Consider the following 15,140-nt stretch of genomic DNA (forward strand, 5'->3'; position numbering starts at 1 on the left):
GTTATGAAGTTGAAAAGTTTTGAATAGTTACAAAACTTGCCCTCAAGTTTTGGAACATGTAAAGTCACTTTAGAAAACTTTAGTTCCAACCCCTAGAATTTTAAAAGTTAAAATTCAACCCTTATACTTTATAGTATTATAAGTTTATATATATATATATATATATATATATATATATATATATATATATATATATATATGTATGTATAAGATCAAGTCGTTTTACCGTTAGTAGGCCTCATTCACGAAGCCGGTCTATAAGAGGGGTATAAGGTTGTTGCCTATAAAATGGCAGCTTAATGGGTATCCACTCTCACCCACCGCTTCCTTGACTAGTGGAGGGTCATTAGCCGAACGGGTAGGACAATGACTTTAAACCTCATTAAAAGTATGATGGTTATAAAGTAACTAAATGTTTTTATAAATTCCCAATCTTGGTTACTTTAGGAAAATGTGAATATGGTGCTAACCCATGAAATTACACTTTGCACTTTGCTTAAGTCGTTAGTGGAGCGTGTGTGGTTAACCGGCACACTAACCTGGACTTATCAAGGTAGGCAAAGGGTGGCTTGATGTTTATCATAGATCGGTGGAGCGCGTGTGGTTAACCGGCACATCGGTTAGGTGATAAACATTAAGAGTACAAAGTAATTTGCATGCTTAATTCACACCTTGTTCTGTGATCCTCGGCATCCCAGTCACAAAACCTGAAGGGCACAATCGAGATTGAAATATGCCATTGAAAATTTCAATGAATCTCAAAAGAATCTAGGAGTTTCAAAACCAATTAAAACCTAATAGTTTATTTTGTTTTTCATGGTGGAAATTGGTGAATCGTCATTCACATACCTTCAAATATTTTATAACTTGGATTACGGCATCCCTCTTCTAAGTTATAAAATATTGTGTTGGGTCCTAGCCTTAATATTACATGTGGGCGTCTTATTAAGGACTATCTTTATATTTAATCAAAACTTGTCCTTCTTTCTTTTCATATGTCTTCCAACCATGCTGCTTCTGGCTCAAACCCTATCGGCTCCTTCTCTCTCATGAACCTTTGTGGGAGAGTCATCTTCGATGGTTCCAACTTTATGGATTGGATCCGGAACATTAGGATGGTCACTCGTTACGAGGACAAGGAATATGTCATCGACAAGGAGCTAAAGGAACTTGATGAGTCGTCTGCTATTCCTGAGGAGATCGTTGAATTCTGGACTCGTGAGAGAGATGCCACCAAAGTGGCATGTATCATGTTGGCCACGATGACAGCCGAGCTCCAAAAGTCCTGTAGGGTTTCAAAGCACTCCATGGATGATGACAATGGGCCCCTTGATGAAGTGTAGGTTAAAAGCCCAAGACTTGTCTTTTCCCTATAAATAGTCATGTATTATTCATAATTAGGGTTAAGAGTGAGGCAAAATGTAGCCGCCACGTTGTGAGGTTTCTTATGTAGTGTTAGATTCTTTAGTCTATGCTGAAAATGTAATTTATTCCTCATATTTGAATAAATCGAGTGATCATTCGACATAATCTTCATATTTGTGTTTGTTCTTATTTTCCGCATCTTGTTCATCAAATCTCAATTAGGGTTTTAATCCCAACAAGTGGTATCAGAGCGGGTCTTTGAAAATCTATTAATTTTTGAAGTATCGGTTCTTGATTTGATGATTTTATGCACAAGTTATTGAAGATTTTACTGTTTTGGCGGTTTGGAATCAAGATTTTTGTTCGAGCTACTGTTCATGAAGATTTATGATGTTTTCTACTGTTCATCTGGGTATATAATTTCAATCCAATTCTCCTTTTATTCTTAATTTCTCTTTGGATCTGATATGAATTCGTACCGTAAACCAAATCATCTAGCCCAATTTTTGATCCATATTCATTCAGCCGATCCCATACTGTTCATGAGCCCATTATTGTCGATTACTGTTCATCGTTTAACACATATATCGTTGTTGAATTCTTAAGTTCTGAATCCACACGTCAAAATCCTTTATTCAAAATTAAGCGTTCAACTTCATGTCGATTAAGCGTTCTTATGTTCTGTTGGATTTCATTATTCTCAATTTCTTGTTTAATTTATTAATCGATTTGGTCTTTAGATCTGATTTCATGTATCTAACTGTTCGTAATTTGTTCCCATCCGAGTTCTTTTGACCTGTTCAACATCGATTTTGTTTTCTAATTGATAATGATTTTTCTGGATGTTATTAAACGTGAGTCATCTCTTGTTATTGTTATGATCGATTGTGATTTGGGGTCCAGAATTGTCATTCGATGTTTTTGAGTTTAAAGAACAGATGAAGTATTGTCAAGAACATATGAAGATGGTGATAAATTTGATTGAAGTGGTGTTTGATCTTTAAATCGAAATTGTGAAAATTTTGTTTGAATTCGGAACGATGATGAAATTGAATGCTCGGAATTGGAACAATCATTCAGAACCAAAGATGAATCAGAACGAGATGAAAGAATGTTTCGAAATTGTGATGGCTCGTTTGGAATACAATTGGAACAAGACGGAATGGAATGAAAAACGAAGGCTGTCACAATCGAAATGAAATGTTATGAAGGAGATCCAAACAAAAGTAATGTTTGTCAATCGGAATTGCAAAGGTCTCACAATGGGAATCGATTATCTCGCAATCAGAAATTGGAACGCAGGCGATCAGAACGAAGGGTGTCTACTTGTGATCGGAATGACTGGACGCAATCAAAATGAAGGAATCGGAACAGATACATTTTCCGTATCTCGATTTCAATGGTCAATATGAAAAGTCAAAATTGAATGTTATGGAGATTGAATCGGACTTGGATCTTAAATGGAATGGTTTTGGTGTTCGTAATCGAGGGTCAACACTGATATGGTTTTTGTGTAGCTGTTCGCTTCTGCAGGTCAAAACTCATGGTCAAAACTGGTATTGCGATCTCCCTGATGTGAGCAGACTCACTGTGAATGTTTGTTGACTATGTTTCACGAGCGAACCTGTGAATGAGTTCGTGTGATTGTGCTTGGAATGAAAGAGGGGAGGACCGAAAGCGAACCTATGATTGGGTTCGTTTGTTTGCTCCGGAACGAAACATCAGAAAAGCGAACCTGTGCTCGGACCGAACATGGTTTCGGTTCAATGAACCTGGAACGAACATGGGTTCGGTTGGTTGTGCTTGAAACGAAAGTGACTCAGATTCGCGTCTTCATGATAGGAAACGATGGAATTGATTGAAATCGGTACTTTGGTTTTCGTCTACGATTTGATTCGTTCCAGTTGTTCTTTTAATCACAGATAAATTGGGGAAGAAGATAAACATATTACACTTATGGTCCCTGAAACTTTGGTGATTTGACTCCTTTGGTCCCTATGCGTTTCATGCCTTGGCAGTTTTGGACCAATTCCAGATTTTGTTACAAATAAAGGGGTTTATTGGTGCATGATTACAGTTTCAGCCCCTGAGTTTCTGGAAAGTGACAATTTCAGCCCATTTTTCGAAAAAGTTTACAATTTTAAGGGCTGGTGAACAGTTTTGAATTCTTTAACGCACATATTTTTTTCGTGAACAGAAAAATAAAGATTCCATCAAGTCTTGGCGGTTCGGAAAGTCGTTTTTCGCAATAACGACAAATTTTCACGACTTTTTTTGGATTTTATACTTTATTGTGTATATCATTTTGTCACGGGGGAGCATAGTAAATTTTTATCCATTCAAGATCATTCTCATGACCATTTGAAGGCTTTATAATCATGTTTTTGATTATAAATCGGGGGAGAATTTGGTATGGCCATTCGAAATTGGATTTGTGACTTTTCAAAATTAAAGATTTTTGATAAAGCTTGTGGTAGAATTATGAAAGTAGCTTTTACAGTGGAAGTTCTTCATCGAGCTCTGCTAAAGCTTTTACAGAGAAGTATCCTTTACAGCGGAAGTTCTTTATCGAGCTCTGCTAAGGACTTGTTATATCTCCGACTTCTAGTATTTTCTCGATCAAGTGGCATTACGAATCTTAAAGTTTGGGTTGTTACATGATATTTTTTGATGGCTTATATCATTAGCTTATTTGAAGATCATTGTGACTTGGAGGGGGAGCTCTTCAAAGACAAGAAGTGATTCAGTTTCTTTGTTCTGAAATGGGTTTTTATGGTGGGCTTGGTTTTCATGAAGATTTTTTGGGATTACATTCAAAAATGAAGTTTAAAGACATTACTTTAGTGCTTGATTTATATATCCTAGAGCCCGTGTTTGAAGACTATTGAAGAATCAAGATTCTTGGATTGCTTCATCTATTCCTCGTTGCAAGATCTTTTTATTTGCTAGATGCTTGTTTTGGAAGTAAAAGCATTGTCATCCATTCCATACTTTGAGGGGGAGATTGTAGGGTTTCAAATCACTCCATGGATGATGACAATGGGCCCCTTGATGAAGTGTAGGTTAAAAGCCCAAGACTTGTCTTTTCCCTATAAATAGTCATGTATTATTCATAATTAAGGTGAAGAGTGAGGCAAAATGTAGCCGCCACGTTGTGAGGTTTCTTATGTAGTGTTAGATTCTTTAGTATATGCTAAAAGTGTAATTTATTCCTCATATTTGAATAAATCGAGTGATCATTCGACATAATCTTCATATTTGTGTTTGTTCTTATTTTCCGCATCTTGTTCATCAAATCTCAATTAGGGTTTTAATCCCAACAAGTCCTATGAGGACTGTTACCCTTTTGAGATGCACCAGGACTTGATGGACCGCTACCATCAAAGTGCTCGTCAAGAAAGGTATGACATCATCTCCTCCATGATAACAACCCGGATGAAGGATGGTGAACCCATCACGGGCCACTTACAGAAAATGTAAAGGTATGTGGACCGTTTGCTGAAATTGAATGTGAACTTCCCCGAGGAGTTGGCAATTGACATCATTTTGCACTCCTTACCTTCGTGTTATGATCAATTCCGAATGACATATCACATGAACAAGGAGGAAGTTACACTCATCAAACTTCAAGAACTTTTGAAGACCGCCGAAAGTGGTCTTAAAGGTAAATCGGTTGTTACCACTCCTACTCCTACTGCGGCCCATGTCTTGGCAATCGGGCAAGGTAAAGGGAAGAAGAGGAAGAGCCCTTGGAAGGGTACCAAGGGAAAGTCCCTTGATGGCTCCTCTTCGAGTGGAACCAAAAGAGGTTATGTCACTCCTTCTGCTAACCTAAAGAGGCTGAATGCTTCTATTGCCATGAAAAGTCGCACTGGAAGCGAAACTGCCCAAAGTACCTGCAAGATGTTAAGGATGGGAAAGTGAAACCCAACCATGCAGGTATTTACACTATATTGTCTAATAACTCACCCCATTCTAATTCTTAGGTCCTTGATACAGGTTGTGGTGTTCACATATGTTCTGATTTGCAGGGACTAAGAAGAAGTGAGAATGTGGAGCATGGGAAGATAAACTTAATCATGGGGAATAGGAAAGCTTCACCTGTCACCAAGATTGGAGTTTATTCTTTGTTGCTAAGTAGTGGGTTAGTGTTAGATTTGAATAAATGTTGCTACTCGTCTGAAATGGTGAGAAATATTATTTCCTTTCATGGTTTGTACAAACAAGGGTTTACCTTTTCGTTTGATAATGAATGTGGTGGTACTAGTGCTTTCTTTAATAATGTTCTTTATTTTAAAGCATTACCTTGTGATGGTTTGTATGAAACTGTGTCGGTTGTAGATAACCTAGGAAATAATGTGTTGTGTATTGATTCTCCCACTAGCTTAGATAAAGCATCATTATGGCATTGTCGTCTTGGACATGTAAGAAAGAAACGCATAGGCCAACTCCAAAAGGATGGAGTCTTGGAGTCATTTGACCTAAAGTCGGATGATAGTTATGAATCTTGTTTGCTTGGGAAAATGACAAAGTCACCCTTAACTGGTACGTGTGCTAGGGGTGAGGGTTTGTTGGATCTTATACATACTGATGTGTGTGGACCCTTCAGAACCGCCACAAGGGATGCTAACCACTTCTATGTGACTTTTACTGATGATTATTTTGTTAGGATATGTCTACTTAATCAAGCATAAGTCAGAAACCTTTAAAAAGTTTAAAGAGTTTAAACAGGAAGTGGAGAATCAGTTGGGCAGGAACATTAAGATGCTTCGATCCAATCGAGGTGGTGAGTATCTTAGTACAGAGTTCCTTGACTATCTTAAGGAATGTGGGATTGTCTCACAATTGACACCTCCCAGAACACCACAGCTTAATGTTGTGGCTGAGAGGCGTAATCGAACCTTGTTGGACATGGTTCGTTCTATGATGAGTCGAGCTTTGCTACCAATCTCATTTTGGGGGTATGCCTTAAAGACTGCCGCCTATATCCTTAATCTAGTCCCTACAAAGAAGGTTGCCAAAACACCTCACAAGATGTGGACTGGAAAAGTTCCCAATCTAGATCACATCAAGATTTGGGGTTGTGAGGCGCGAGACTCACGATAAGCTCGAACCTCGAAGTGAGAGGTGTATTTTCATCAGCTACCCATAGAAATCCTTTGGTTACCTCTTCTATAGACCCAGTGATAATGTGGTCTTTGTATCAAGGAGATGAGTCTTTCGCGAGAGAGAGTTCATAAGCCAAGGAGACAGTGGGAGGCAAATTGACCTTGATGAAATTCAAGAGTCAAGCAGTGAAGGAACCTCAAACCCTAGCAGTCAACCTGAGGAGGAAACTCCTGTTGAATCAACTGACGAGCCCATTCCTCTGAGACGTTCCACTAAAGTTAGGAATCCATCTGAGAATTATTATGGTTTCCATATTACTGCGGAAGGTGATACATTTATCAGTGATAGTACACTGGTAAGTCTGGATGAACTTAACAGCTACAAGGAAGCCATGGCAGGCCCTGAGGCTGCTAAATGGAAAGAGGGTATGGACAGAGAGATACAGTCCATGTATGACAATCATGTTTGGAACTTGGTTGACAATGTACTAGGTCATAAGACAGTCGGGTGCAAATGGATCTTCAAGAAGAAGACCGACATGGATGGTAATGTACACACTTATAAGGCGCGACTGGTTGCAAATGGCTTTTCTCAAACTCCGGGAGTTGATTATGATGAGACCTTCTCACCAGTAGCGAAGATTAAGTCTATTAGGGTTTGTTAGCCACTGCTGCATTTCATGATTATGAAATATGTCAAATGGATGTCAAAACCGCTTTCCTTAATGTAAGGTTGGCTAAGGATGTTTACATGAGTCAGCCAGAGGGTTTTGTCAATACAGAGTACCCTAATAGAGTGTGTAAGCCTGAGAAATCCATCTATGGATTGAAACAAGCACCTCGCAGATGGAATCTTTGTTTCGATGAGAAAGTCAAAGAGTTTGGCTTTTCGAGGAGCGAAGATGAATCTTGTGTATATGTCAAGGCTAGTGGGATTATAGTTAGCTTTTTCGTATTGTATGTGGATGACATACTACTCATAGGAAATGACATCCCAACTCTGCAGGAAGTGAAGTCTTGGCTTGGGAAGTGTTTCACTATGAAGGACCTTGGAGAAGCTGCCTATATCCTAGGGATAAGGATTTTGAGAGACAGGAGTAAGAGACTAATAGGACTTAGTCAGAGTACCTACTTGGATAAGGTGCTTAATAGGTTCAGCATGCAGAATTCCAAGAAAGGAGAGTTACCGATCCAGAGTAACGCCAGATTGAGTAAGACTCAGAGCCCGAGTACAGAGGCTGAGATAGCTGAGATGAGTCGAGTACCGTATGCTTCCGTTGTAGGCTCGATCATGTATGCTATGACTTGTACTCGTCCTGATGTGGCCTTTGCGTTGAGCATGGTCAGCAGATATCAGGGGAACCTTGGCAAGTCTCACTAGACTGCGGTAAAGAACATTCTTAAGTACCAGCGGAGGACTAAGGACTGGGTCCTTACCCTCGGTGGGAGTGATGACTTGAGAGTAGTAGGGTATAGTGATGCTAGCTTCCAGATTGATAGGGATAAATTCTGCTCTTAGTCAGGCTGGGTCTTTACCTTAAACAGAGGAGCAATTTCTTGGAAAAGTTCCAAGCAGGAGACAGTGGCTGATTCAACTTGCAAATCAGAGTATATAGCGGCAAGCGAGGCAGCAAAGGAGGCTATATGGCTAAAGAACTTCATTTGAGACCTTGGAGTTGTACCAGCTATAAAGGAGCCTATGGAGATTTTCTGTGATAATGAAAGTGCAGTTGCCTTAGCCAAGGAACCAAGCGATCACGGAAGATCCAGACACATCGACAGAAAATACCATTTCATCAGACATCGAATAGAAGAAGGACTCCTCGTGGCAAAGAGGGTATCATTGGATGAGAACCCAGCAGATCCCCTCACGAAGGGACTGGGTAGGGTTAAGCATCTTCAGCATGCGAGGCGCATAGGGCTAAAGGATGATATTAGTTTTAGAAATTAGATAGCTTTGAAAATTGTAAAGTGTAATTGACATTTAATGATAAATAAAAGTTGTTGTTTATTTATAAGTAAAGTGTTGCTATCTTCTGTTAATCGTTTACTATCATTTCATTTTGCATGTTTTGACTTCCAAAATAATTATGTTATGGTGTATCATATTATTCAAATTCTCCACAGTCGGTCATATGTTGGAAGTAGATATGAATCAAGACTGTCATGAAGCTTGCTTGTAGATGTCTAAAGTGTTTCACATAGCAAGAGTTGCTACAACATTCATGAGTGCTCATAAGTTCTGAGTATTGGATTCAACCCACGCTCACTTGTATCACTTCATGGAATTTATCTCGGGTGATCGTGAGACGGTAATATCATATAAGTCTTCAAACCTAGAGATATGAGTTGTTGACTATGAGTTGGTTATACATTGATTGTACGAAAACGCATTGGTAACTCGATGTTATAAAACGTGCCTTTGTGTATAATTCAACAAGTAGTAGAACAAGCATATGAGTCAAAGTTTATCTGTTCCTTCTTGGATTAGAAGCGATATCTAGGCCCCTCGATGGTTTTTTTGTGACCTATGTACCGGGCCCGGTCAGAACTAAATTGATGTGTTCAATTAAGTTCTATGTCAAACAAATCGGAAATCGGGAAACAAACTGTTGGACAATAAGTAAGACATTGTTCCATGTATTTTTCCGACTGATATCTAAAACAGAGGATTATATGATCACTTATCTTAAATGGCGTATCATCACCCATCTCAGTTCCGTGAGACTTTGAAAGAGCTACGATTGTTGATCGGTTCCTGAAGTCATTCTTGCAGTTATAGTTATTAGACTTATCCGAGTGGGAGACTGTTGGATTAGGTGTCTAAGTTCATAACTATTTCTGGAATGTACTTGACTCGGTTGGCATGATCCATTTGGGTTGCATGGCATTGCAACACTTAGATAGACAAAATGAGAGAAAGCACACTTAAGGTTTATTAATATATTATAAGTTCTAATATATTAATAATATTATTTAATTAGTATTGATCAAGAATTAATTTGGTGATCAAAAGGAGACTAATTAAATATATGGGGTTGATTATGTAAATCATCCATTCTTTTATAGTGGGCTAATGATCCATAGAGTGCTCCATGGATAGTCCATGGAGGTTATAAACCCATGGATCATGGAATATGAAAAGTCATGTCAATTAGGTTTTACATGTTGTAACCCTACTTGTGACACAACTATAAAAGGACCCCATGGGCTACCAAAATCGACACTATGTGTAGAACAAGAGGGCTAGCAGATTTTGATTGATAGTGTACTTCTCTCAAAGTTATTGCAAGAGTTGTGGTGTTGTGTGAAACATTTGAGGCATCACATTTGAGGTGCTAGGCTCACAAGGTTCTCAAGGAATCCAAGCAACAAGAAATGTATGTTCTCCTACTAGCTTTTATGTTTCAAAGTTCCCCATGCCATGCTAGTTAGGTTAAGAACCTTGGAAAATCAAATTTGCATGTATCTTAGTATAACATAGATCCAATGTTTCTAGGGTTGCATGTACACATTAGGAGTGTTAGAATGCTCAAAACCCTTCAGTACATTCAATCAAATTAACAAAACCATCAAACTCTTTCCACAAAGCATCAAGCTTACTATAATAGTCTGATATAGATAAACCACATTGAGTAAGAGCATTGATTTTTTGATGAATATTAAAAATAAAAGAACCTTCAACTTTGTGATAAGTATCACTCAGTTCAAACCAAATATCAAAAGCAATTTCATCACAAGCATGATTAGCATATATGGACTCAACAATAGACCCAAAAATCCAAGAACAAACAACAACATTAACACGTTTCCATTTATGTATTTTAACTTCATTTTCAAATAATTTAGGAAAGGTTTTGTCAACAAAACCTAGTTTATTTCTACCTTTTAAAGCCTTAGTCATAGAACTTCGCCATATTCTAAACTTTTTAGTACCAGACAACTTGAAGCTAATGATAGAAACAACATCATTATCATATGGATGCAAGAACAAAGGATCATCCAAAATCATAATGATCTGGATTCTTTGTTAAATATCCAGAACCAAGAGTTGGATTTTCTCCAACCATGATTAATGCAATCTATATGACAACCAGACTGAGTTTATTTGGCTAAACCGGTGTCTGTACTAAACCAAACTCTAACCAACGGTCCTTTGTTGTCAATAAATTGTAGAAATCACAACACACCAGAACAAATACACAAACAACTATATGAAGAAAGACCATGAAAAATAACTTGAACAAACAAGAAGATAAGTGTGCGAAACTTACAATATTCCACTAACACGCTCTACAACACAACAAAGTAGTTGAGCGTTAGATCTATCACAATCGATTGAACCTAACATTGAAACGGATATGACATTCAAATGCCCAAGAATCATTAATGTTATAGAACTCGTTTGCACATGTTTAGTATTGACCGAACACAGTTTAGCATTGGCCATTAGATTAACAATGTTAAACTAAGCGTTTACAACTAAGCCCTTTGTTTACTGCTAAATTGGTGACGAAGAACTACCATAGATGACAACCTCCAAACAAGAAATCGATTGTAGCAGACGAAAACAATCATAAAAAACATAGAGATAACCAAGATCAAAACATAAAATCGATCAACGCAACAAAAAAACACGGAAAACAAAAAATCAAACCTAGGGAACAAACCCTAGATGAACCAAAACACTCCATATCTAGATCTCGACACAAAAGACTGAAAAGACGAACTACAAGCGAGATAAACCTCACTCTGATACCATGTTCAAAAACTCAAACTGATCACAACATGAACAAATCTTTTTATTTATGAAAAAATAAGATTCAGTTGGTTTTATTTACTTACAAAAGAAAAACTCACTACAAAATACATTCTCAGTCGAGAAGAAAATCAATACAAGAAAATCATAACACTATTACAACTTTAGTAATCACGATGCAAAGATTACAGATTGAAACCCTAAAGTTAGGTGGGAGAGATGAGAGAAAAACGAGAGAAACTTCAGATGCAAAAGATGACTTCTAATCAATCACAACTACTATCCAACATTGTAGCATATTATATACTCTGAATCCAATATCTGGTTCAAGTCCGGTTTAACCCGGAATATAACCCACATGTTTATGTAATTTCTCTAGTAGCGAGCCGCAGTCCTTGTAGAAATGAAAACTAACAAAAACCACCCTGCATAATAAATAACTCATAACCACAACTTAACAAATTACATTTGTTTACCCTAAATATAGAAAAAAAACATTTCAATGTTAATCTTGCAATAAACCCACGTCAAAATTGTTGGCCCCACTTTTTATGTATGCTCTTGTTAATTACGTTGAATTCAGTTATTTTAACCTTATATCGCGCCATTTTGACGTAATTTGACTGTCTGTCCGATAAAGATGTTTCGAACGCTTTCCCAAATTGTATTTCTCTTTTGATGGGTCTTAGGTTGCCGAAATCCAAGCTTTTGCTATGCTTGTTGTTGTTGTGGTTGGAAAAGTTGTTTGTATACGAAAAAAATGATAGATAAGGTTGTTGGAAAAAAAATGTATGAGTTGTTGGAAAAGTGGTTGCTTTGGATAGGAGCTTTGGAGGAAGTTCATAAAACCACTTTGTAGTATATCTAAGCTCGGATATTGATATGGCACGTTGTCTAACGAAAATGATCCATCAAAATTTTGGTTCGGCTTGTTGATGGGGTGTTGGGATTTCGTTCCATGGTGGAAGAGTAAGTTGCAAACTGTATGCATGTGTGTAGTCGAGGAAGAAAAGAATAATATGAAAAATAGTACAATGAAATGATAAATTCATTGGTAAAATTTATAAAAAAAAAATTGTTTATTCTTACATTGGAGTCCTTCGGCTGCTAGTCAAATCATGAAATTCTACCAACCCTCCCTATTTGGCTGTTCCCTTTCGTGGTAAATACAATGACAACCGAACGACCGTTACACAACACCCGAAGGTGTTGTTCACAATCGTGGTTTGGATGCCACTAGGCCACGACGAGCTCTCATGCTCAATTTGTCCAAAGGCGTTAGAAGTAGAGGTTGAGTAGGAAGCCCAAGAGTCTTAATTTGTATATTTATATACATCCCTTTTATGTTAATGAGAAAGGTGGCAATTAGAGCCAAAACATTATGATGATCTATATCGAAGGTTGAGATGCCAATGAAAAATGTTACGGAGTTCAGGATAAGTGTCGATGATATTAATAGTAATTCGAAGTCGTATATTAAGAAAAACGATTTGCCATTAACTATCTAACTCGATACGAAGGTGGAGATGAAGATTGGAAGCTTCAAACTAAAAAAAATTACCAATTAGTGTTGTTTGTAGAGGGAGTAAGGTGTAATTTAGCAATGAGGTTAATTTTAGTTCAAAATTGGTTCTTATCCCTATTCTAATAAATGAATAAGTTTATTCTTCTATTGACAAGTGTCATTATATTAGAATTTCTCATTAATATTATATATCCACTTATCAACATATTAATTATCCATTTTAAATTTCAAATTTCAAATTTCTCACCCTAATTACATTAAATTTTAAATTTTTTCACTTTAATTATATTAATTAATAACACTAGATTAAAAAATAAAATAAAATTAATACAAATTATAAGGTGATATAACGTATTTATTAAAATCAACGATTATAATTTTATATAACTAAAAAAGAATATCTCTTAAGTAATAGTTTATTTAAAATAATTGATTAATAATTTTGATTTTTTAATATGAAAGTTTAATTAATTTTATAACCGTGGTTCTCACAGGTTATAAACTAGTATTGAATAAATTCGTGGGGTTTTAGTGTTTTACATTTATACATAGTTACCGTTAATAATAATGGTAGATTTTATTAACATTGATTCCAACACCAAAAATAGTTATGCCGTTTAATTTCAATAATAATTATTACAAATATTCTGTTTAACACCCAACCGTTGATAACCCCCATTCATTTGAAAGTCAAAACAAATTTAATGCATAATTATACGGGAAAAAATCATAATTCTCTTTTTTATTCTAAAGATCCCAAAATTTATCAATTTTTTTGTTAATTATTTTCAATCTAAAATTATCCATTCATGTGTCTATACAACCACATTACATGATTATACTTATATTCATTAGATTATATTATTTTATCAGATTATCAGATAATTTATAAATAAATTAACATCATTTCAAATACATATATCGCTATTCATTATTCAAGGTGGAAGCTTTTCTATTTCTATTTTCTCCAAGATACGTTAACTACTTTTTATTTGGTCTCTTAAACCCAATTTAACTAAAATAATTAACCTAATAAAATATTATTAAATTGTATTTTTATATATGTTCAAATTTTATAATAAACAACCATACTTTTATCACTAATTTGTATTATGTTTATATAGTAAGAAAAAACATATATATTAAAGCAAAAGACTTTAGAAGAACATCAAGAAATCAAAATAAAAATAGGAAAAATGGAAATTAAAATCATGTTTTCATTCTCTGAGAAAAATGGAATCACAGAGATCCAAATTGTACAATTGGAGCAAAAGATCTCTAACCTTTAAGTTTCAACAACCCATAATTATTGGTTATCTATGACGGCGACCCCGTAACCCGCGGCGACGTCACCGGAAACAGAGGTAAGAGCTGTGGCTCCGGCGTCCCTCGTGGTGTCGCCGCCCTAGGCGATGGGTGCAGGTAAAACCCCTTCTCCGCAATTGCCCTATCTTCCTCCGATGAATTCCCGATTGACGGCGACGATTTGTTAAATGGGTCTTCGATCAACGGCGTCACCGGACTGAGAACAAGCGACGGAAAATCCAGAATGCTCGGGGAAAGTATTTCATGGAATCGCGGCGATGACCCGTGCCCGAATTTAGGAACTGAATTCGGGTTTATCATCAACCCGTTTTTCAAGCTATTCCGACGCTCGTAGAGCTTGAACCCTTGTTTCTTCTGTTGACCCGTTTTAATCGGCGGTATTGATACCTTCGCCGGAGCTGGATCTGGTTGTTGGGTTGGCTTCGATGAAGCATTTTTGGCGGTTTCTGAGGATCCTGTTAGCATCTGAACTACTTGTTTGAAGTTATTGGTGTCAGCTTGGACGAAAGTGGTTGGGTATGGATTGGGTTCGGATCTCGAAACGGGTTTCGGAGTTAATGGTGGGGTTTGTGTGGTGGCACCACCACCGCCACCGCCGCCGCTGCCGCCGCAGCCGGCATGTCCATTGCTGTTGCTACTGCTGTCGTGGCTGTTCGGAGAGTTGCCCGGAGATGGGTTTTCTCTCTCATGTAATCTTGAAGTGATTTCCATTGATGAACTGCTCTATAATTTTCTCTCTAACTTCAATTTCTAGAGAGAGAAATTTTTCTGGTGGTATTTTCTTTGTTTATCACTTTAAGCCACACTTCCATCTTGCTTCTCTTTCACTTTATTATATAACGTTCTGTCAACTTAAGGTTCAATTTACACTTTACCCACATCATGTTATGTCGAATGACAAATACGTGCCTCGACATTTGATTATATATTTCTTTTGATCTTTGTTTCAAGAATCACGTGTTTGATCACTCCTCTAGTGATAAACGTGTAGACTAGAACTCGATTTTTTTTGATCCATTTTCGTATGACTACGATTTATTTAAACGTGTAGACTAGA

General features: G+C 36.9%; 1 pseudogene across 1 annotated transcript; it reads right to left on the bottom strand.

The window, feature by feature from the left end:
• Positions 1 to 11,410: 11,410 nt before the first annotated feature.
• LOC145138651 (VQ motif-containing protein 4 pseudogene) lies at positions 11,411 to 14,897 on the bottom strand (annotated as a pseudogene). Its single transcript, XR_013721645.1, has 2 exons — positions 14,041 to 14,897; positions 11,411 to 11,657 (listed from the first exon to the last, which is right to left on the bottom strand). The product of XR_013721645.1 is annotated as a VQ motif-containing protein 4 pseudogene (transcript).
• Between the last annotated feature and the right edge of the window lie 243 nt (positions 14,898 to 15,140).

This window comes from Lactuca virosa, chromosome 9 (assembly GCF_052849685.1).
Source record: "Lactuca virosa cultivar CGN04683 chromosome 9, Lactuca_virosa_CGN04683_v6, whole genome shotgun sequence".
Classification (NCBI taxonomy): Eukaryota; Viridiplantae; Streptophyta; class Magnoliopsida; order Asterales; family Asteraceae; genus Lactuca; species Lactuca virosa.